We start from the raw sequence: 24,827 nt of genomic DNA, 5'->3' as shown, positions 1-24,827 counted from the left end.
CAGACTGTGCAACTCAGTGCAGTTTGCGTTGCTTAAGAAATTTTTGCTTCTGCATTTCTGGATATTTAATTTGATTTTGCAGGCAGAGCAGTGCCTGGCTAGCCTTCTACATGTAATTGTCCTAGTTTATTTGCTATGTAAAATAAAATAATTTGTTCTTATTTAATAACGCTTCCCAATTTGGCTTCCAAGTTTGCACCTGACAGATGTAATGGGATAAAAGAGGGGAAGGTCACCCCTCGTCTGCTACTGGTACTAAGCTGCAAACCATTTTCTCTAGGGGTGGCTTTACAGAATAGGATTATTATTAGTCACAGAGCAGAAGGTGGCAATTAAGTGAAAAATACTTAGGCAGCAAAAATTATGATAATGGGGGACCTCAACTACCTGTATATAGTATGACCAAGAGTCACCATGGGACAAGTTATAAAGAAGGAATTTCTTGAATGATAATTTCTTGAGCAATCAGCTGTGGAGTACACAGAAGAAGAGAGTGTTCTCAAACCTGAGAACCACAGAGACTCCTTCAAGATGTAATCCCAGGTGAACCATTAAGTAATATTGACCACAGCATAATGACATTCACCCTCCCTGGGGCAGAAGGGTGCCTAAGCTTTGTACAGTGACCCTAAATATCAGAGGGGAGTGGCGGGGAGGACAGGAATGAAAGGGAAAAAAAAAGAAAGGTCATTACAAAAAGCTGTAAAACTGAAATTACATTTACAGTGTACATGGATTTTACTAGCAAAACATGTGAGCCTTATAGCTCAAGAGCACCAGGTGTGCATGGGGCAGCTCCCCAGCCTGTGCTAAGGGGAATCCCACATGTGCAGACCAGCAGGGCTTGTGTCCCACAGGATGGGCACACTCAGGACATTGTCCCCCAAAGGTCTCAGGCTTGGCCATGCCCTCGCGCCCATCTGAGGGTGACTTGCCTCCAGCAGAGCCATTATACAAAGCAACTCTCTCGGCACAGACAGTGGCACCTTCTCCCACGCAACAGGGACATCTTGCAGTGAACACTCATGAGGCAGCTCTGCGGAAGCTGTGTAAGAGACAAGAAGTGAAGAAAAAGTAACCTGGTTAGAAAAAAATCACCTAATTGTAGCCAACAGCTGGTGCCTCTCCAGAGAGACACACTCAGTGAAATCAGGTTTCAGTCTCTCTCTACAGAGACCGTAGATTTATGCAGGATTTTGAAAATGGAAGGAGCTGCTGAGGCCAACCCTCATGCAGAAGTATTGTGATACTTTAAATGTCAGAACCACTGCTGGGATAGGCACAATTAGAGGCATATCTGTGTAGCGATACGATTGTAGAATCAGAGACTCATCTAAGTTGAAGAAGACCTTCAAGATCACCATGTCCAACCATCAACCTGACCTACATACTATATTCCAGCTATTTCTAACGTTATGGGGTTTTTGGAGGGAGCCACAAAACTGGACTGGAGCTAAGCTTAGAAAGTGGTCCACTGGATGGCCTACGATACGATTAAACCAAGAACACCTGTAAAGTCAAATATCTGCCTGCTGATGTTAAGGTTACAAAGGTGGTTTTGCTGCACAGATGCAGCATCTTGTTTGTGCTGGACCACATCTTAGCTCTGTGTGATGTGCAGAAGGACCTTTCCTTCAGCAGGAGGTCCACAGAGCCCAAGCTATTCCAGGGGTTAGATGGACATTGGCTGGAAGCACCGTTTCCAGCAAATACGCTGCTGTGCTTGTGAACACAGCTCCGATAGGGTGACATACATATTGGCAAGTACCACAGGTATGGTTGGCATGTGTGACTGGAGATTTCAGACTAACTCAAAACAAAACAATAAAAAAAAAGGAAAGAGAAAAAAAAAGAACAAGAAAAAAGATGTAAGGCTTTGTGTAATAGAGCATTAATTATGCAGGTACTGGAAGATTTCTAAATCCTTTCAGCACTTTTACTCAGAATTTAGATTCAGCTGGATATACTTAATTTTTTAAAAGCCTCTACATTTTGCAGTTAACGCATTTGCATAGCGTAGGACTACTGTCAGGAACATATATCTGCAGATCTGGGGCATGAGCTGTTCTCATCATTTCAGTGGGATGGAGAGAAAACAGTTCAAAGGAGGAGGATGGGGGAAGGGAAGCATTTCCATATATTTTTTTAGGAATCATAAAGAAACACAGGCAAGAGTGTCAATCATGAGACATATTTCTCTCTTTAATATTATCAGGAATACAAAAGTTCATAGAGCACATGTGTGAGAGGATGCTGCGCTGCCTTGACTACATGATCTGCATGATACATGTCAGAAGATGGGAATGTTGCTATGGCAATTGTTCCCGTTCCTGAATACTAAGTTGACGAATAAGCCAGTCCACAATCAGGCAGGCTCATTTATGAACTTATCTGCTTGGAGACATTAAGTGATATTTTCAGTTTCTCTTGAAGAGATGCATAATTTTCTGCCCTGGCTTCTTAAAGCCCCAAGCTCCTCAGCTCCCCCCTCTCCCCTCCACCCAGGGTTTCTGTGATTTGGAAGCTACTGAAGACAGAGATTTAACTGAATTTTGTGCTGAGGACTGTTGCAGTTTTTCCTCAGCTTATACAGAGTTCTTCAATTTCCAGTTTGATAAGAAAGCAACAGACAAATGGATCTTTCTGCTATATGCTACATTTCCAAAAGCCATCTTGCTATTTTTTTTTAAATTCTGTATAAGGTAATCCATAAATCTTTACTTTCAATCTGGAGAAGACTAGCATCTTTCCACTGCCCCCTGGCAGAACAGTAAGGGAGGGATTGGTAGCCTGTTACTTCCCCATTTTAACATTTTAACTGTGCCACCCTGAGAGCCCGTCCCATCCTCCCTTGTACTACTGAGCCTTTCCCACTGTGCTGTGTGTGTAGCGTGACAGGAAAGCAATATCTTTACCGTTGACTCTCCCAATTCCACCATTGGTTTCCATTAAAAACAGTATTTTCTTCTACTTTCTGCCCTAAAAATCTGTATAGCACTTCTTTGTGTAATCAAATCAACTGGCATCATCTTTGCAGAGGTGGCAAACTTCAGTAGATACAGTGAGTCCTGTATTGCTGTGATTCCCGTTGTCCAAGTTGTATCATATTTTCTAGTAGCAGACTGATCTCAGCTATTTTCCTTTTACTTAATTTCATTTTGTGGACTGGAATTTTCCCTGCTAGGAAAATTCTACATGTTTAGTTCAGGCTGAGTATTGAGGGGAAATTTTCTAGTAAGATGGTTGAGACACTCTGGAATGAAGATAAGGAAAAAAATGGGCTGTATGGCCCATATCAGAAAAAGTTCCTTTGAATTAGATGATCATACCATTAAAAAAAAAAAGAGACTTTTTTTTTTTTTTGTCAAGATATATATTGCTTTAGGGAACAGTGCAGGGAAGGAGGCTGTAAAAGGCTTATCTGATGTGTAGTAAATGTTCCTAGCAGGACAAGCTAGGAAGTGAAAGAGGAGGAATCCAAAAGCTGTTCTGCAGAATTGGATCCTCTGCTTACATGTGTGATGTTGGAAAAATTACTTAATTTTACCCATTCACAGTTGGCCAGTAACTTTATTTACAGTTTGAAATGTTTATTTAGCACCTCCCATTGGCTCTAAAAGTACTAAAACAAATGAGTTCTGAATGAGCAAACGATCAAGACAAAAGGTATTATTGAAAATTATGGCAGCCTATATGTCAAACCACTCAAATACCCACCTCAAAAAGTGAATGTACCATAAGAGCATATGGATTTATTTTATGCTTCAGTATCCAGATATTAAATAATAAAGCCAACAGAAAATAGAAACGTGACCAAAACAGCAATGAAAGAAATTTTTTCTGTCAAGTTTAATATATGTGCACAAATTCCAGTACAACCAACCCAAGTGTCTCAGACAACTCACAGGTTTGTGTAGACCCATAGGGATCCACAAACACAGGACATCTTTGGAAACTGCAGGAGCAGGTGCTCTCCATAGAAGTCTGACTTCCTGATGTAACATTCATTCATTCTCTGTAGGAACATGAAATGAGTGGAAGAATTTCAAATTTAAGGCTTAACTCTGAAATGCTTGTGCAGACTGTCCAGCTGGTCTGAGGGTTTTGATACCCATCTGACTCAGAGACAGAGAGCCTAGCTTCAAACACAAAGACCAGCAAAGAGATGTCAAAAGCTTTCACAGTGCAAGGCACGAAGGAGTAAAAAGCATTTACTTGTTTAGCAGGATTGACTGAGTAAGGACACTTAGCACTTTACCACTATAGAGACCTAGGTTTTTTAAACTATGCATTTATTTCCTTTCCATACGAACTTGTTTTGTTTCCAGAGTTTTAAAGGATGAATTTGAAAAGCCACCCCTGCTGCAGGTACTTTCCACGTTTCTGAGCAAGGAGACGAGGAAAACCAGGAGATGAAGTTAATTTTTCTACAGTCTTCTGCACCAGATAGGAAAGATGATGTTCTGCAGCTGAAAATTAGATGCAATTTTAGTATACAGAGCAGCTCACCCTGCTGAATGGGGACCAGTATACACCACTTCCTGATAAGCACCACAGCCATGCTCCAGGCATGTTGCCCAGAGCAGGTGTGAAAGTTGCATCCAGAAGGGCTGAAAAGCTTGGATTTCTCTTTGCAAAGAAGCTCTGCCAACAGCTGTCTGTGATCGGGAAGCATTAACTGGGATGTGACCATGGCAGCTTCCTTGGCCATGCTGTTTGCAGGCTACTTGCCTCTCAGGTGACCGAAGCACTATCCCTTCACTTTCGCCACCAGAGCTGAGAATCACTTGCCTGTTCTGAGAAGAGCTCCTCAGCATTCATGGCCATGAAAAACCGCAAGAGCTAGAGTAAAACAAGATTTATTCAGAAAGAGGCTGTGAATCCAATTAGAGCAAAACAAACAGTCTATATGACACATTTCTTTCTCACCTCTGCAGAAGCTAATCTAGCTAATCCCTCTGTGTTGTAACAGGAAAATAATCAATACTTTACAAATCCACAGCGAGTATCCGAGGACGCAGGCAGCAAATAGCAGCTGTCTGGGCCTCCAGCCCATTCAGCACTGTATCTGTGAGCACACAACTGCCTCTGGTTTGCCCTCCAGCTTTCTGCTGCGGTGTCTACACGCAGGCACTGACTTCAGGCCACATCTCATTTTCTTATTCCCAAATAAGCATTCCGCTTTGCTTTGCCATCGTGATGTGAGTTTCCTAAATAAGAAGATGTTCCGGGAAAGAGATCTTCCTCCGTGCTCTTGAGAAAAGATAGTCATTTCTTTCGGAAAGCTTGGCATTCACACAGGCTGCACTGACATCCTGTGGCTCGATTTCCCAGCCTGAAGTGAAGGCGAGTGCACAGGGACAGCTTCGCCCCCATTTCCCATCCCTTCTCAACACCACCCCATCTGAGCAAGTCCCTGCCCTGGGCCAGGCTGGCAGAGATCCGAGACCCAACTTCATCACATCCACCATTGTGCTAATGCTGACGGCCGGGGGAGTGAGCTAGTGTCCACCCGCCTTTTTGGTGTCCCCTGAATCACAGCCTGCTAAGGCAGGGCTGGGTGAGGGTGAGCTGCAGTGACCCATCGCTTGGTGGGATGTTGCTGGAAGGGCGAGGGTGTTTTTAAGGAAAAACTCATGTAAACCCCTCATACCACACCTCTGCCCACAGGCACCCCAGATAGAGCCTGTGGCTGGGGCTAAGCAACCCCAAAGGGTGCCCCAGACCCTGGTCAGATGCTGTGTGAAACAGCACCCAGTCCCAGCAGACAGCAAGCCTGATTTTACCTTCCCACTGGGAGCAGCATTAATCTGTAACTTTTTAGGCATCACTCGATCAGATGAATAACAGCTATTAGCTTTGGACTCTAGGCATTTTTATGAGATATTGGTTCCAGGGCTTGTGGTTTGGCATAGAAAGCATATTATTCACACACAAAACAACGGCATTAAAATAACATTAGGAATCTGGCTTAAACTGACAAAACCTAGGAAACTCAGAATTAAGGCTGAAAGTATGTCCTTAACTCACCCACAGCATGCCTGCTAGGGCAGTTTATATCGCACGTGAAATCCCCTGGCGCTGGCCCCCAGTGGGCCTGTGCTCAGCACAAGACTTTTGGGGAGGAAACCAGGGCCACAGCTTGCCCGGGACCAGCCAGGGCCACCGCCACCATCACGCCCTGGGACAGCCAGGGCACTGCTCCACCTCACCGGGTGGAGACGCTCGCCATGCAGCGCCGCCCTGACAGGCGGCAGCCATTACGTGGCGGGTCAGGCCGAGGCTGCTTTCCTCCCCTCTGGGCCTGGTGCCTGGCCCTCCCAAGCAGCAGGGGTGAAAGGAGACAGACGTGTGGGCTTGAGCGGTGTCTCAACGTGCTGGGGACAACCCAAATGAGGGGAATATGGGGAAAACTAGATGTGGTGAGCGCTGCCTGGAAAACAGCCCTTTCCAAAGCGTGTGGGCAAAATTCTTGCCTTTCATAGGTGCCACTGAATGTGTAGGGAGGCCAGCAATGAAGGGCATGAGCTTTCAATAGACGTAAAAAATTATACATCCAGTGCTCAAATTCAGGATTTCTGTGTGTGTGTACCTAGACAGCTGAGTTTCCTACGCTGCCACCAGCACCGTTGCAGTCAGAAGAGAGCTGCTGAGAAAGCAGTGCAGGCTGAGGAGAAGTTAGTCCAGCGTGTGGCCAGGGGTGAGGCGTGAGCCGGGCATGCCAGCCCATGTGGCAACTTGCCCCGATCTGCAGTTGATTTGCTCTGATTGATCGAAGTAGCGCAGCCAGGATGAAACGTACCCGGGGCAGGGACTGCCAGGTGATGCCAGGACAGTCGAGGCTGCAGAGGCGGGTTGGAGTAACACTAGAGCAGAGAGGAGGACATGGGCCTTTCTGAAACCTGCCAGGGGAAAATCCTTGGCCCAGAAAACACCTTCTCATGTTCCCTTTGTGGATCGTGTTACCATGGGGGACCGCGGCCAAGTCGGGGCACAGGGACACAGGTTGCTGCCATGGAAGCAGAGGGGAGGAGGGGAACTTGACACTACCAAGCGCTGGCTGTGCTGAAGGGCTCCCTGCCACAGGCCTGCGGTCGGAGGACACCACCATGAGGACCTCAGGAAATTTGTGTCATGGCACCCAGTGGCTGAAAAAAGGAGGGAGGGTCCCCAAAAGAGTCAAAAAACAACAATTCTGGGGTCATTCCATGTAGAAACACCTGCTGTGATCCCATTGTCCTCCCCAAACCCTGTCTTTGGTCACAGGACACAAATATCAAAACCCTCAACTGGCCACTGGCTTTCCAGAAGGTATATCTGAGCTGGAGGTGATCTCAGTTACAGCAATAAAACAAATAAATGAAAACAGCAGCCACGGCAGTATCAGAGGTCACATACTCCCAGAAGAGCTCCCTGCAGGTGCCTAGACCCTATGGGAAGGCTGCCCACTCTGAGCCCTGGTGACAGCACCAGCCCCACTCATTTTAAAGCGTATTGCCTCCAGACTGCAGCTAAATCAGCTCCTCTAAAAGCACATTTCAAATAAGTTTCATTTCTGCTGCTCTGCCTATTCCTTTTATTTATGAGCTCTGCCATTTTGTAGGAAACAACCCAAGACATTTGTGCATGAGGCATCTTTAAAGCAGAAATCACATTATAAAAAAAAAAAGAGTCACAGCCAAAAAAAAGTTGTTCAAATTGCAAGGTTGTCACACTGCTTAGTAAAAAGGGGTGCACCTTAACCATATTGGGTGTGATTTTTTCCTCTCAGTGAGGTGAGAAAGACATTTGCTATTCACATCTTGGAAGCAAAACAAATAGAATAATTATTTCTTTTCCAAGCAAAGGCAAATGCAGTTGAACTTAGAGCTCTGTGCTTTTTACTTTTATGCCATAAGCCAACACATTCCCTTGCAAACTGACATTTGCAACACACCACAAACACGGTGCTATACCTGGCACCAAATTTGTGTTTGGGGTCAGAATTGAAACATTCAGATGATAAGGTGAAGAATGCTCCTCCTCTGGACACTCTGTCCCAGAAACACTGTAGCTAAGTTTATCACAGGATAATTCCAGTTTAATTCTTAGGAGGCCTTTTAGTGGAAAACAAATGTTTTGCTTATTTTGGGATCATTCTTCAAACATAATTTTGGACCCAAGCACCAGATTTCCTTGGTTGCTGAGTGCCTCCATGTCTCACTGAGTACAGCTAGAGTCACTGGTGCTCACTGGTTCAGAAAGACAGGTCTGAAATGAGTGGGCACTGGCTGCATGAAGTAGGGTACGTGTCCAGAACACGAAAGTGATGACCGTATGTGACTAAACCCTAATCCTCCTCTGCACTTCCTAAATCTTAGCCTGAAAATAGAAAATAGCAAAATCTCCTCTGCATTAGGCACATACCTATCCATGTCGTGTGGGTCAGGAGCAAGTGCAACACTGTTTCTGCTTCTTTGTTGTGCTGCGCAGACAACACCATACAACTGAGAGTATCTGCTACCATATTTCTGTATATCGTTTCAATTTCACCTTCTGAGCAAAATGGCTTGAATTCCAAAGAGTCTGCATCTAGGGGTAGCTGCCCCTTTGTGTGACAGAGTCAATGTGACATGGTACAGAGCAAACACCTGTGCCTCGCACTTCCAGAGCTACAAGGTGCTATGCACTGCCTCCTCTGCACATGAGCTTACACTCATCCTTTGGCTTTCATGAGACAGAAGTTTGAAGCTGCACCAGTGGGTGTCTGCCAAATAGAAAGTACATGCATGTGTACAGATACATGCAGTGTGTTTACAGAAAACGATAGAAAACAGGCCTGGGTGTTTTTTTAGGGGCTACCTGGAAGGTTTTGTCCCTGCCCATGGCAGGAGGGTTGGAATTAGATGATCTCTTAGGTCTCTTCCAACCCAAAGCGTCCTATGGGTCTATGATCAGTTATCTCACCTGTGCACTTGTGCAACCACCACAAATATGTTTTTATTAGAAAACAAAAAGAGGCTGAAACTTCAGGTGTGTGCATCTTATTAAGCACACTATGCCACTTTAAAAATACAATTTAGATGGCAGGTGATTGTTTCCATATTATGGAAGGCTTGAGAATGACTGACAAGATCTGCTTTTGCAGCTCTTATTTCTGCCAACCAAATTACTGAGGACAAGAGTGAATAGTGCATATTTAGAAAATGTATTTTTGAAGTTGGGCTTTGGCTGAACAGTAACTTCATGAGAAAGTGAAGCCTCCCCTTCCCAACTAGCTGTGACTAAAATACAGCAAATGAAATGGGGAAAAAAGAAATGTAGTAAAGAACTGAAGCTATATAACCAAAAGGAAGTTTCACCAGACATGCACCAGCACCCTGCACCCTCTTCACAGGCTTGGGATCAAAGCTGCGTGCTCATATCCAAGGGCTGATTAACCCTTTCCCGATTAACTCTTTCCTCCCACCCTGGCTACCTCCCACACATCAGATCTTTGACAGTCCCCTCCTTATCTGCTTTTGCTGCCAGGTGGTCTGGCATTCACTTATCATGGCCTCAGAGGACTCTATGCAGCACGGGGGATTGGAAAAACAAACCAAATTCTTCTTCTGAGCCAGGCAGGTAGGTCCCAAGGTGCCTGTCCTCATTACAGAGATTGCTGTGGGAGCTGGATCCAGCTGGCAGAGGTTTCTCATTAGGATGGCAAGGCTGCAAATGTGAAACTGGAGGGAAAGTATGTAGCTGTTGAGCAGAGGTGGCCTTGAGGCTGGGGTTAAAGAGGTGGTGGAAAGACTTTTATTTTTTTTAAATGAGGTGCTTAGCGTCGTGGGGTTCTGTTAGTTGTGGAAGCAGCAGCATATCTTCGGGTGTGTTCAGGTTTGTTTGGATTCCCTCCCCCCATTTCCCCTGCTCTGAAGACATTATAATCTTGCAAGTGTTAAATTTTGACTAGTTCTAGCATAGACTTAGGACAGGAAAAAGCCTGTTTTAGGGCTGCTGGAGTCTGGATCTCATGCAATATGTGGGAGTTGTGCTCCAGCTATTTTTCTATTAAGTATATGAGGAAAGGCAGGGAGAGTGGGAAGAGCTCAGACTCCGCTTATTTTTGTGCTAGCAAACAGTGTAGCTCTGGCAGAGGGGAAAAGATTTGAAGTGTTGACCTGGCATGTGAAAGTCATGGGTAACTCCTGGCAGCATTTTCTGTCTTAGAAGTGTCACAGACATATAAGAAGGTGGCTGAGAACATGGGCTGCTGATACTGCCCTTTTGACTGGAAATAGTAGATACCAATAGAATAAAAACAGGGGAAATAAATAAGATGTGGGGCAACAACAGAAGCTTTAGGGGTCTTGGAGACCTAGTGCTTCAGGTCTGCCAGCCCTGCAGAAGCTCTTTCTTGTTTAACATGGTTGGCCCTGTTGCCTGTGTGACAGCTCCCCAAGCAGCTGCTGGGCTGCCTGAGGCGCTTTTACAAAAAGCACTTTGTGGGGCTAGTTGTGAGCTATGCAGCACTCTTACAACTGCACAATATTTACTCGTTGGCATTGCTGGGCCAGCTGGACCATTATATATACAGCCACGCGTCTTCCCAGAAGTCGGTGAGGCATGTGTTTGCACATCCAAGGAAGCTTTGCTTGGAGTGCGACTCCAACGTGATTATTTCAGTGGGTTCTCTCTCCCTTGGCTTTGTGCACAGAAGGAGATGTGTTCTGTGTGACTCGGCCAAAAATGGCCAAACTCTGCTCTACGTAAATTTCAAAGGATCAATAAGTCTAGCAGTTGCACTTACGCCGTGATAAATGGCGATAAACACTACCCGAGGAAGCTATCATCTGTTGAGACAACGTCCTTTTGTCCACTGGCTCCCGGTGTCTCTTATTGTGCTCTTTGCTCTGATGGTACCTGCCAGACCCAGCGTTGCCTCCATGCCAGCTGACCGCAGGATCTATCCGTCCGATCGCTTTGCAGTAATAAATTGCTGTATCTGCTGCTGGCTGCATATGGCAGGCCAGTGGCGGTGCCTGGCTGCACGCGGTGAGTCCGCATTGCAGCTCCTGTTTTCTAAAGAATATGCCTGGATAGAGGGGATTTAAAATGTGAAAATAAAAAAAGGACATCCACACAGGTGAAATAATAACGGGGAGAAAAAGAGAGGAGTCTTTTAGTCCTCAGCTCTGTAGCTTAGTTCAGCCGAGGGCATAGGAAGCTGGGCAAACACAAATAAACCGCCAGGCTTCAAAACTAGCCCACCTCGCCCATCCCTATCCCGGTCCATTGCAGGGAGGTTTAAAATCCCCATGAAGAAAAATGATTATCGTTGAGTCACGCCAATAGCTGCGATGCTGGCTGCCTGCCCCTGCCAGCCTGCTGCACAACTTGTGTGCTAATGTTTGGATTTTAGTGGTGGGAAATGAATGTCAGCCTGTACTCTCTTCATGCACCATTGAGCTGTGCTTATGGTTGCTCTTGGCAGCACCAAATCATTAAACAGATAAAACCATCAGTCTTTTTATTTCCAAACATTAACCTAACTGCTAATAAAGCACAGCCCATGTCATCCTTACGGACTCTGCAGAGCTGAGTCACATTGAAAACAGGATCCGAACGCGGGGAAACGCCTCGTCCTCCTTCCCCGCGCCTCCTGCGTGAGCAGAGCCCGCCTGGAGGAGCTGTGCCTCGGGGCTTTAGTGCAGGAGCCGCGTGGGGACGCTGGCAGAGCTGGGCTCCGGCTGTGAGCTGTGTGATGTGGTGTGGGTGCCCAGCCTCCCGGCCTCTCCTCTCGCTCCCAGCGCCCAGCAGAAAGCCCCTCTCGGCCCCCCAGGCAGGTGGGGAAGGTCTGCCGGGCCCGAAGGTGGGGAGGGGATGGAGTCATTCTTCCCCTCAGTGGACTTCGCCCTCGGTGGCTGAACGTCTTTTTCCCCAAACATCTCCCAGCAAAACTGGAGGGGTTTTGTAAATTCATTATGTCACAGAGGAATCTGTTTAATCAGCTGCCTTTCCCCGGAGGCGCTTTACACTTAATGAGACACTTGATGGAAGGAATCAAAATTGGTTTGTACAAGTTGAGCCTCAAACCCCCCAGCTGATGTATTCCTGAGAGCGCTGTAATTTAGAGGAGCAAACTGAGAGGCCGAGCAGTTATCACTCTGTTTGTACAGTCAGTGGAAGAGGTGAGAAGTAAAACCTAGAGCTCTGCGCTGCATCCTTCCTTTCCTAGGTGTCGTCACAATAAATAGCAAAGGTCTCCATGCTACCAGGAGCCTGATCTGTGCCCCAGGTGTAACTTGCCAAGCACTCTTCCTCCCCGTCACAGTTTGCCAGTTATGCACTGAGGCATATCCTTGTCTAGCTTACCTGTGGCCGAGGGTGTCTAACTAATTCAAAAAGTATCCAAACGAGGAATATTGCATGTACATGGGAAGGGCATCAAGAGCCTTGTGAGCTAGGTAGTGGGACTACAGAGCTGGAAAATGTAGCAGTTCCACTTTAGTCTCAAAATCCATTACTAAAATCTTCATGCGCGAGGTTAATGTAGAAAGGAAGGGCACATCTTTGTTCCCTCTCCTTGTTTGCTTTCTCCAGCTGCCCGTGCTATGCTGAGTCTTGGGTTAACTTGTGGCTTGCCTTCTTAGCATGGTGTAGGCTAGTGTGGCAGCTTTTCCACTACCAGGCTATGTGTACAGGTACAGGGTCCTCAGAAAGCTCGCTCTGAAAGACCCTCTACAAACCTGTCATGATGTTGTGCCCTTAGAAACATGCAAAGTATTTTATTACTGTAAAGTAATTCCCTTTTCCAGTATTTCATTAGCCTTCATCTTGTAGCTTTTTTTTTTTCTTACGCTAAGTAAAGACTAAATTATTTGGAAGCCGATTTTTCAGCAGCGCAATTGCTGTGCTAGCAACAGCAGAATGCTTTCCCTACAGAGGAGGGGATCAAGACACTCTGCTGGGAGTAGAGGGGTGGTTCATCCTGGTTTTCAGACCTCTCAAGCAGCCAGCACCTGTGCCAAGGCTTTTTGTGACACTGCCCTGCTGCGCCCCTCAGGTGGCTTTCAGGGAGATGATAGCCAAAAGCCAGACCCTGCAAAACCACTGGCTGCCTTTTGATCCGCTCTGGGTGCTAGCACTCTGAATGTTGAACGGTCCTATATTATGAAGATACTGTCCCGAATTACACCCCAGAGCTGCATTTGTTGAAAAAAAATTGGAATTTCACAAGGACGAATCCGTTAAATTACCTGTCCAAGCATCCAGATGCACACCTGAGGCATCTTTTCTCTGTGGAATTCTATTTAAAACTTTAGTGGTTTATTACTCATCCGTGCATAGTTTACAATACAGTTCTGTGCAATTGCTTGTTTCTGGGATGTAGATATTTAGATTTTGATACAGCTAAAATATACGGTTTGTTTGTGTTAACTTTTTAAAATACATAGCTTAGAATAAAAAAAAAAAGTATTTTTCTCACAAAGATGATATGTAACGGATGGTAAAGTAGATGTACATTCATCACAACGCATTTATTTTACTTTCAGCTGCTGCAGTTGATAGTTTATGTAAAGTATACATATGAGGTTTTTTAATATAAATATGGGTTTGTAAGAGTGCCATTTACCATAGGTCTTTAACACATTATCTAGAGATTATTTATGGACCATTGGCATCTTTTCTTTTCTTTTTTTTTTTTTTTTGGTTAAAGTTTAAAAGGACTGAAGATGAAAGCATAATTTAGCATGGAATTGATTTTACATCATCTGGTTTTACAAGAAATAATATTAAGGTATTAAAGAATTGCATTGTCATCTCTTGCTGTGAAGTTGCATTATGTTCTGTAGCCTTGGCTCACTTTTAATCCCTCAGTAACGCACACTTAATTGTTCAGCAAATGACATAACATGTGAAGAAATAATACCTCGAGTGTGATTTATATCTCTTCAGGCAAAGACACTGAGAACTGGATTATTTGCCTTTGTTATTCATACCGGAACAGAGAAAGAGCCATAGGATCTGAAAATGGTGGTCAGTTCAGACACCAAACATATTCAAAACGCACCCTGGAAATAAAAGGTATGTCTGCTCTATCAGTCATGCTCAAGCCCAAACCTTGTCTTAAAACTAAACACACACAGGATGTATTTACATAGGCATCCTGTGGAGGAGAGGTTCCTGGTGTCTGTGAACTCTTGTATTCTGAGCAGGTCAAGCACTGGTGGGATCACCAAAGCCCAACACGGGTGCTGTACACTCACCAAAAGGAGCAGACGTACAGCCAGGTAAATACAGACTGATTCCAGTGGGATACAGAGACACTGAGCCTGCAGGACTTGTAGGGGGAGAGGGGAGGAGGGGCTGGATAAAGAGAAGTGGTTTTTACAACAGATGGGGTTTCCCACTATGAGTCTACCTGGAGTAGAGAAGCCACCTTGCCAACACAAGCGTCGGTTCACAGGTTCCTAGATAGTGGCTAGAAGTGGTGGAGAACACAGTGTACTAGAAATAGTTTGAAACAACTGGTTCTCCCACAGCACAAAGATTGCCTCCAGCCCAATCCCAGACTTTGGCATGCCAGACTTTGAGTCTCCCCAAACACAGCATGAATTAAAGAGGGACTGCTGCTAAGATCAGTAGAGTATGTAAACTGTGTGGCTCTTTATAATTACATCTCCTTGTGTCTGCTCTCTGCCTTGGAGGACAAAGGGTACAGATCTTCTGGTGCAACCTGCTGTAGAGGTTAGAACCAGCTCAGTCCCTTTGTTCTCCCTTCAGCCTCTAGGAATAGCTCAAGTGCAGAAACCTGGTCTCCACCATCTTCCCTGATTGCATGGGTCATTTGTTTAATTAATTCAAACTCGTAGCTTTTATTTTTCTTGCAACTCCATTGCACCCATTCCCCTTGCCTTTTCCCCAAAGTAATTAAAAACAAACAAACAAAAAAAAACCACACAACTTTTTTTGCAGAAGCAAATTAGGAGAGAGATGTATTAGAAATAGGACTGTCAGCAAAACAGGCTGCCAGGAATGCCCTACACATTTCACAGGATCAAGGCTTTAATGATGTTGCATATTAGCATTTTGCATGTGCAGCACATTGGCTTGCCATATCTTTTGGGTTTATTTGATTTTTTTTTCTTTCTGTGACATTTTTTATTAGCCCCCTCTATTTCTCACCTTTTCTTTTTGTCAGGAAGAAAATAAGCACGCTGTATAGAACCAAGTGAAATATCCTGAGATTGCATGAAATGCTATCCCCGGAAGGCACTCCTTGGAAAGTGTTAAGGCAACGGTAACCTAGTTCAGCCAAGTTTCTAAAGTGTCTCACGTGGTATAGTCCAACTCTCTGTAAGAGGTTCTAAGCTCATTCACAAGTTCAAACCTTGTGTGCCATCTGCACAGCTTTTGAGTCTAGCTTGGTTGCGGGCTAGGCTCTAGAAGATGTCTGAAGGGAAGTGCCCAAGCTCTCTGTTAGGTGTTCTGGATGAGTCAGGCATGGGCAGACCACAGATCAGGCTACTAGCAAGTTCAGAAAGACCTGAGTTTCATTTGTAGAGTGTGAATGCCCGAAAACAAACTACCTACATGATATACAGAGCTGACAAAGCTGACAGTACAGAAGGAAGGTTGGAGGAGTGGATCACAGAACAAGCAATACTCTTCACCTCACAGTGCTTTCAAACATCATAGGGCTTGAAAACCTTTCCAGTTTCCTTGCCTCAGTATGGGACAGCCCCGAAATCCCATGAAGAATCCTCAATGTTGCTGATTTTCTTGATTCATCTGCTTTGAATCATCAAGCTGCATGGTACTGAGGAAGCAGGATAGTGAAGGTCTCTCATTTGATGTGATTCAGGTGCACAATTGCTTTTTACTTACATTTCTACGGGAAGCAAAAGTTGAGAATCTTTTGCTTACAAAATGGTGGAAAAGCAGAGATTAAGAGCCATGAGGAAATGTCTAGGAACTGCTGGCAGTACAGTTCAGGAAGGAAAGCACAGGGTGTTATGCTGTTCCTGTGTATGGTCATCTGTTGTATGAGCTACAAACTCTGTGGACCTTAACGATGTCTCCTTTGAATTCTAAAATCCTGTAACTAATCTGAGTCATTTGCACAGCTGAACAGACTCAAGGTCTCTTAAGTAAATTGGAAATACCTATAATTCTGCAGGAAATTAGAGAACAGTTAGGTAGTCCCATAGCAGAGGAAGAAATAAAAAGGAGTCATAAAACCTCTGGTCTCTGGGAAAGCTCTGGGTGAAGATGACTTTCTAATAGAATTTTCAAAACTCTTTCAGTCTCACTTGGCTCCTGTCATACGGAAAACATTTCAGAAGACCAAAGAAAAAGGGTTCCATTTCAGCATTAATTGCAGTGTAGGGTTTTCTTAACTCTCTTTCCTAGGAAATAACTCATTGATGCACCATTTGCAATAATTAAATTACAGGCCAATTCTTTTGACTAATGTGACTCAGAAGACATAGGTTAAAATAGCATCCAGAAAATTTCTAAACAGCATACCTTATGGACGAGAATTTAGCATATATCTTGAGGTTCACATTAATCAGAAAGCTGCTACAGAGTCTATAGGCCTGTTATTATAATTTGCTATTTTTAAAATTCTCTGAAGTAATCAGAAAATCAACCAGCTCAACATCCCTAAAGAGAGCTGCTTCCCACCCACCAGCAGTGGCTGACTTCACTGTTGACATAAAAACCATGAAGATCTCAGTCTAGTATTCTGCCATGTAATTGTATCCTTAATTTTGGCCTTGTTGAAAGTCTGCTGGAAAACTGAGCTTGTGTGTCCTCATTAGAAGCAATTCATATGTAAATCATTGAAGATTTTCTTTTAACTTGAAGAAAGAAAATGTCCCTGTGACTCAAACATTCTGCAGGCTCTTGCTCCTCTTGTGGTTCCCGTGTGGCCGTGACTCTTGGCAAATCCGATGCAGTGTGAGAGGGTTGCTGGCCACACTCTTGGCTGCTCTTGCCTTAGCTGCTGGGGAAAGCATCTGTCAAGAGACATTGCCTTTTGACAACCTTGGCTTAGTCATTGAAAGGACATGAGGTGAACTACGCTATCTTCTGCTCTTGTGCCTGGCATATATCCACAGAAGATGCTTCCTTCTCTTTGGTCAATACTAGCCATCTAGAATCAGCTTTTCTCCATATTAGAAGGCCTCATTTTTCCTCTTTTACATGCAAAAATAAGCTGAAGGGGCAGCTTAGCAGTAGTGGAATAATATCCTAGTGTTAAAATGGAGTAATGTGGAAAATACATTAAATAAGAAATGGTGAGATGAGTTCTCTGGACAATAAAATTGGTAAGTATGAAGTAACAGTCAAGTGCTTGATAAGAGTACAACTTTGATAAAGTTTGAGCACCTCTTTCTTCTGAGCATTTCTGGGTTTGGAAATGGAAGTTATCATAAGTATACTATTGAATATGTTGATATCAATTTGAAGGTGGAAAGGAATGGTGAGTCCTTGCCATGATTTCTGTGCTCTTCAGTTGGATGAGCTCAGTCCATTGACATTCTTAACTGTTCCTGAAATATAACGTGTCTGAGGTATTAGTTTGTAAGAAAGGTGAGTCTTGTTGCTCATGAACAAATTTCAAACTATTGGTGTTCAGAGAATCCCTTTGACGTCTTCTTACTGTAAATATAAAAAATGCAGAAGAGTAGGACTAGGTAGCAGATGATGAAATTCAAGTCAATTAAAAATTGTGTGTCAAAACCTTCTGTTTCCTGTTGTATAAATAGTTCTACATGAAAAGGTTAAAAACAAAAACTAGAGTCCAAGGTAATCTATGAGGCAGGTAATTGTTTATTGTTCATGACATGTCCAGTTCATTGCAACAAAAAATTACAGCTGCTAAGAATCTGACCTCGTGCCCAGAAATTGTGTAAAAGCACAGCTGGCCCTGTCTAGGCTGGAAATCTTTAAAACTCATGGCAAAGACTTTATTTTGAAAGAGTATTTAGCTTTAAAAATGAATAGGGGCTGCATGTTCCAAATGTCACCTGTCAATTTAACAAATGGCAACTATATACGCATCTTAATGCCAGATTGCTGTTTCATTAGGCTCGTTGTGGGTTATCACTCTGTAGGAACTGGCATTATTCTAACAGCAGCCGCAGAAATACAGGAGGGCAGGGGCTCCTCATCACTGTTGCTCTCAGGTATATGGTGCGGCTGTGCATGGCTTTTGGAAGGCGGGAAGGGAGAAAAAGGGCACAGAATGAAAAAAATGTGCAGCAAGACGGAGAGGGAGGCATGTGCTTCAGTATGGCTGCGTTGAACTCAGCGTAGCACCAGCCACAAAGGCATCCTTCAGTTTTGTAACTAACTCAGCATGCAGGAAAAGTCCTGCTGGCTGCTGAATAGCCCTGTCCAACAGTGGTCGGAAACATGAAATGAGCAGGCAGGTGGCTCGAAATGGGAGCATTCTGTAACCCTGTCTTAGGGTACAGGTAGCAGGAGGATTTACAAGTTGCCCTACCTTGAATACGCCCTGCAGGAATGAACCAAACGAACTGCCAGTACAACACAGTGAAGCGAACGAGCACTGAGGAAACAGCTATGGCACAGGATTCAGGTGAAGATGGGAAAGTGATGCACCTGAGTCGATCCACTTGGCCCAGCTCCAGCCCACCAAAAGGCAGTTCCCTAGCTGCCCTCTGCTGCACAGGAGAGCAACAGTTCTGCAAGGACTATGGAAACCCATACTTAAAAATTCCCCAAGCTGCAGCTGCCCCCGCCAAAGCTGCCAGATCTTCCTGGTGGTGGAAACGCTACTGAAGTGCCCTACAGTGTAAGTAACCAGGGTTTTGTTGTCACCGTTGCAGAGAGCTTTCAGCCCTCCCTGCTGTAAGTGGCAGCTCAAACGTCCTGATGGAGCTCCCTAACAGGATAAGCGCTCAACTATTAAGAAGCGCACTTGCCAGGTGCCGTTCTGAGTGACTCATTCAGGCTGCTACTGCTGCTGCCAGCACAAGTGCTGCACAACATGACTGGAAATAAGTTGCAGAGGATGAGAAAATGGATTTCTTAGAAAAGAATTCCTTGCTGTCTGCAGGGTCAGCTTTAGCAATAACAGACTGGCCACGACACAAGTGGAGGGTTTCCTTGCTGGGTAACTCTGAGTTCACAGGTGAGGCCAGAGCACGGGAAGGCAGCTAGGTAATTTTGTTCCCAGGCTAAATATACTTCATTTGCTTGTACCACAGCTTTCATGGGAGTTCACTCGGGGATTTGTAAATCACAGATTACACAACTTACCGTTGCCCTGTTCCACAGCACTCCAGCAGGAAGCTGCTTCTCCCTGGGAGTCCCCCTGCTCCAGACAGCGGTCACAGCCACAGCAGCGGGGCCGCTGCTATCCCCTGCACGCCAACACGCATCCCGTAGGGCGAGAGGTAAGTGTGCTGCTGTACCGAGCACCTTGCTGGGAGTCTTGCGGGAAAGGAAAACTGCTCAGGGCCCTCACAAAGCTCTGGCCTGACCCATCTGTGCAAAGGCAGCAGAGGGGGGCTGCTGGGGATTCCAGAGCAGTTTGCCACGAGTCCACAGACTCCTCCAACTTCTTTTCTTAGTCAGACCAGGTGATAGTCAAATTTGTCCAGATGTAGGTGTGCAGGGAGATAGTATGTGGATACATGTACTTATTTTCATTTTACTTTCATTAGGTGTGGGGAAAAAGCTGGTAAGCTATTGAACGCAGTGTCCCCACGGCTGGTTGTTGAAAAGCTTGCCTGTTTTTTCCAACTGTATCATTTGGCTTAGTAAAAGATATTGCTTCTCCCTACAAATCTTGTTTCTCTTACCCAATATGGCTGCACTGATAATGGCAGTTGTTTATAACCTCACAAATTAATGCAACTTTAATGGCTACCTCTCAGACTTCAAAAGGAGAAAGTAGGAATCAAAGTCATGTCAATTTTTATTACACTGCTTCCTTTTTGTAGAGAAAGCTCTGAAGATTACAAAAGTGCCCCCCAAAACCTTCCACCTTATGTAAATGTGAAATCCTGACACCATAAAAATGGGTGGCTGAACAATCCCTCCCCAACAACACTAGCATCTGAGTCATTTCTTAATTTCAGAAACTGCCCCTACTTTATCCAGCAACTCGAGCAGCCCACACAAGCACCACACGAGCTGAAGCTGGCAAGGGTAAGTGCAGCTGAGGTCTCTGCGCCTCTCGTCAGCGGTGAGGAGCCCAAGTTGCTGCTCTGGTTCCCTGCTTGCACAGACAGGGAAGGGCAGAGTTAATTACACCACGCCACAAATTCAGGTCTGCAGAGCCCTTCATTTTATGTTATCGTCCTTTTTTAAACCGCTTAGATTTTCAAAAGACAAAAGTAAGGCACCATGTAAAAACATCGCTATGGAAACATCACAGGCTCACTTGCACTTGACTGCCAAGCGACTACCTAACTGAAGTTTTACATCCTATTGGATCACTGCTGGCCATCTGCTCTCCTTCAAACTTCTCTGAGTTCTTCATATCCCTGAAAAGTTCATTTTTAGAAAGGAAGGAGGAGGAGGCAAGGGGAGAATCCGGCATTCTTGGCTATCACAGAGCTATTGTGAAAAAGGAAGATAAACTCATTTTGGGGCAGCCCCTTAAGAAGACAAAGATCCATGTTTTGTGAAGTAATTTTGTAGAAAATACCCCATTTTGAGATGCACTTTAATGATAAGGGTATATATTGGCAGCCACAAGGCAAAACAAACAAACAGCTGCTTCTAGTACTCTAGCACTAATTGTCTTCCTCTCTCCTTCTCTCATTTAGTGTCAAATGTATTTTCTTGTAAAATGTAACAGTTACTGCCTACACTGGAGTTGTTGGCTGCAGGCTCCCCAGTCTTGCTCCAAATAAAACACAGAAATAGATTTCCTGCCAAGCGCTGGGGAAGTTTGAAGACTTTAGTTTTTAAAAATATAATCTTTTTATCAGTGCCCTAAGCCTGCCAAAGGTAATTATGGGCCATGGCGCATTTACATTAACGCATAGGACCTACAGACATTTCAAAAGCTTAATGGAGAAACTCCATAAATGTACATATTGAAAAATAAATTAATTAAACTGTCATGTAAAGATATCACTTAATTTCGCAGAGCGGAAGGCGCTCTTAATAGGAGTGGAATGGATCAGTGAGCATTTCAAAACCCAAAGCTATAATTTAAATTCAGCCTCTCTTCTAGTGTGCAAGTCACAAGACATATTTATTATAGCCTTGGATTGTCATTGTAATTGGTTTAGCAGAGACAAAGCCGTGTTGTTTTGCTTCCTTGCCCTCCTAGCTGGGTCAATATATTTTGATGTCAGACTATTGACAAGCAAACCAAATGCTGAAATAAAACCATGCATGCCTGTGATGAACTGGCAAAAATACAGTCCAAGGTAAATGTAATGCTGAAGCCTACATATTTATTTATCAAGTAGCAAGGGAAAAACTGTGATGTGAGGCATTTAAACCTCTTTAAGTAAACCAGTTGAATATATTTACTGCTGCTCTAGAGGCCTGCTATGCAGCAACAGACACAGATATAAATAAGTAAAAGCATTGTGAAAATGAATAGCAGCATTTATAAGCTGCTGCTCTGGGTTTTCCAGGTGGCAGCAACAATTAAGGCTGTTGCACTTGACACTCTTTTAGGGCTAGAGCCAAAGCCTTAGGTCCAGGCCCCTAGCAAGCAGACAGCAACACTTCTTACAGGTTGTGTATCAATCAGCTATTGACTCCTGGGGTGCCTCCGGCTTGGTTTGCTGCAAGATCTTGTTTGGTAGCAACAGTTACAAACCAAGCCTATGCTTCTGCAGCCATGAGCAACTGTCTCCTTCTTGCTAAATAAGCAATCCAACAACAATTTAATTCTTTTTCTGACATTCTTCTTTCTCTATTTCATTAATACTGTTTCTTGTAAGATCATTTTCTGATCTGGGCCAGCAAAGGTGGTCTGCTGATCTGGTTGTAACAGCGGTGGCCACCTTCTGCCTTCTTCCAGCCCATGTGTAAAGGTTGGCCACGGAGATGTTACTCTGAGCCTGAACCGAGAGCTGGCTGCCCAGGATCTCAGACGTCCTTCTTGTGAAGCGTTCAGGTTTGTGAATCTTACTCTGAACAACAAACTCAAAACTTACTGTAGAAGTTTAAGGGGGTTGTGTGCTCCGTCTTCTTGATGCATATTGCAGGAAAACATGTTTCCGAGAGAGGGAAATAGGGCCAAACGTATTGCAGCCCTAGCTCGGAACAAGACATCTCGCTGTCTGGCCTTGAGAAGGCTCAGATCAGACAGAAGCAGTCACCTGCTCACAGAAAATAACTGGAATGATTTCCCCTTCTGAAAAGGCTCTCGGTCCACTCATACTTAGGAAGAGCTGCAACATGTCTGAGACAGAAACAACTGCCCCAGGCACACCTCTGAAGGCAGTGGCAGGTAGAGACAAATAGGAGCAGCCTCTCTGGGTGCCTGCCCACAAGAAGAGCAGCAGGAGCTGCCGCTACCATTGTGGGAGCCTGGCAGTTTACAGGTAGAGAGGAATAGCACTGAGGAATAGGTGGAAGAGAGAACGAGATGGCTGAACACATGCGAGTTGTCAAGATGTCATGCCATGGCTCTGCTGAGTGGCTTGTCTTCAAACACAAGTAGTTTCTCTTATAAAAACACCTGTGCATCTGCATTTGTTCTTGCTCACATAAGTAGTAGGATGTTAAGCAGAATGGGCTGCATTTTTGCTTTCAATGTAACCTTTTAGCAGTCTGTTCCCTAAGATAGTTGAGTATTGTACTTAAAACTATGCATCTGCATGTGTCTTCCAATACTACTACTACCGCAAATAGTAAACAGAAGAATCTTTTGCAACTTTTCTGTAATACATTTTTTACCTTGCTATGCTATTCTTCTTTCTTGTCCATTATCTAAAATGCACGCTGTTATCCTTGATTGCTCTTCACAGAAATTTTTGACACCCTCTTCAGTCTCCCTGAGCTCAGAGCAGGACTTAAACTGCTTTTTAAACAACAGGTTATTACCAATTCCTGTTAAAAAGTATTTTTTATTCCATGTTTAAGGATTGTGGAATTGGACACAGCTTTTAAAATGTTCTTTCTATTACCAATAATCTGTCTGCTTTTTTATGTGGCTCCTACTGTCATAATATGCAAATATCAACACCATTCTTCTTTGAAACAACACAGTGGGGAAGGAAAGTGTTCTTAGTCACTCTGCAGACGAATAGGTGCCAAGAGACTTAGGTTCTGGTCCAAAACAATATGTAGCTTCCATTTCCTACTGTCATTGGTGTCTGTGAGTCTAGAAGCCTAAAGTCTTCCTTTAATTTGGACTTCTTCAAGATACGGAAAAATTATAGTCCAGCTGAGAATATACGTATCTGTATGCAGACATAGCTACCTTGTATTACTAACCAAACACAGTAACCCCAGGTGTGACCATTTTTTGGTCATCACAGTCATTAAAAATGGTCTTTTTCTAAATAGCTTTTCCACCATCACTGTCTGTTTCATGAGCCCTTGCAGCTCTGAAGGTAAAAGAATCTCTATTTGTAGTCATAACTACTTTTCCTTATGGAGGGAAAAATATCTGAGTGTTGTAAGGAATGGTCATGGGGTCAGGAGGACAGGATAGGTCACAGATGTAACTTAAGGGGCTCACGTTAAAGGAAGAGTATTTCTGAACTCTGAGATTAGGTATTACGGTAAAAATGCTCCTTTCCCTTTTCACTGTGTAAACAGTAAGTAAATACAAAAATATAAATTCTAGACTATTAGGAGCAATGGTGACAAAGTAATGATTTTAATGCTCTTAAAAAAACCAGAACAAACTCATTTGAAATATCCAAAAGGTTTAATTGTACTCAATTTTTATAGTCATAGAATTCTAAACCACTCTTCCACATTAAAAAAAAAAAAAAGTTAAGGCATTTCTCAAATTTCTGAATATCAATTATTTAAACTACATTTCGTGTTTAAGATAACTATCCACTAAGAGCAACATAATCAAGATCGAACTGGGCTTGTATTCTTAATTCATTAGTGGAACTGCAAGGCCCTCTTCTGGATTATAAATTACTGCATGGCCAAGCAAAGTACATGGAAATGACAAAAACAACCAGCACTATGAAAAGATACAGTATCTCAAATATTTTATTCATTCTATTAGCAATTTCATGTCCTCGTTTTCACATGTATCTGACCATTTTAATTAGTATAACGTAGTAGCTGAGAATAACTCTTAGCAGATTCTTAATGATAAAGCATTTCTTGTGCTAATATTCATGAGAGGACTGGATAGTCTGATGAGATTTCACATTCTCCATAACTTTGTATGAAAATGTTGCTGTATGAAAAGCCAAGTGATGTCTGTTTATGCTTATTATCAATAGCATATGCAAATTGGAATGTGCTGTTTTGCATATATCCATGTCTAGATATCTATATGACTTTTAGAACTTGTTTGAAATTTTGGTGTACGCTAGAGGGGGTGTAAAAAACAATGAAGAACTGTTACAACAGTCTTATCTCAAATCTTCAAGGAACATACAGTGCCTTATAGTCTTTTGATTAAACATATGCACCAGGACTGTGAAGGCCTCACAAATGTAACCTTCCAAGAGATATACGTACTTGCCTAAGCAAACATTTGCTATTGAAATGCAAGATGCTTCTCCAGGCAGAAAAAAATATCCTAGAATGTGCTGTACAGAATGGCTTCATTTTAGTGGGTCCATCTGGCTGTAAACATCTCAACTGGAACCATAAATCTTCTCCTCACCCAAGAAGAGTCACTTACTCTTCTGCTTGGTAATATATAATAACAA

At 43.8% G+C, this 24,827-nt stretch overlaps 1 long non-coding RNA gene across 1 annotated transcript; it reads left to right on the top strand.

The window, feature by feature from the left end:
• Positions 1-14,323: 14,323 nt before the first annotated feature.
• LOC308191548 lies at positions 14,324-24,010 on the top strand. The gene is made up of 2 exons (XR_013948112.1): positions 14,324-19,397; positions 20,085-24,010. It is a non-coding gene; the product is annotated as an uncharacterized lncRNA (long non-coding RNA).
• Positions 24,011-24,827: the final 817 nt, after the last annotated feature.

This window comes from Anser brachyrhynchus, assembly GCF_964034855.1.
Source record: "Anser brachyrhynchus genome assembly, chromosome: 3".
Taxonomy (NCBI): Eukaryota; Metazoa; Chordata; class Aves; order Anseriformes; family Anatidae; genus Anser; species Anser brachyrhynchus.
The sequence above is the reverse complement of the archived record's forward strand: the minus strand, read 5'-3'. Positions and strand labels throughout refer to the sequence as shown.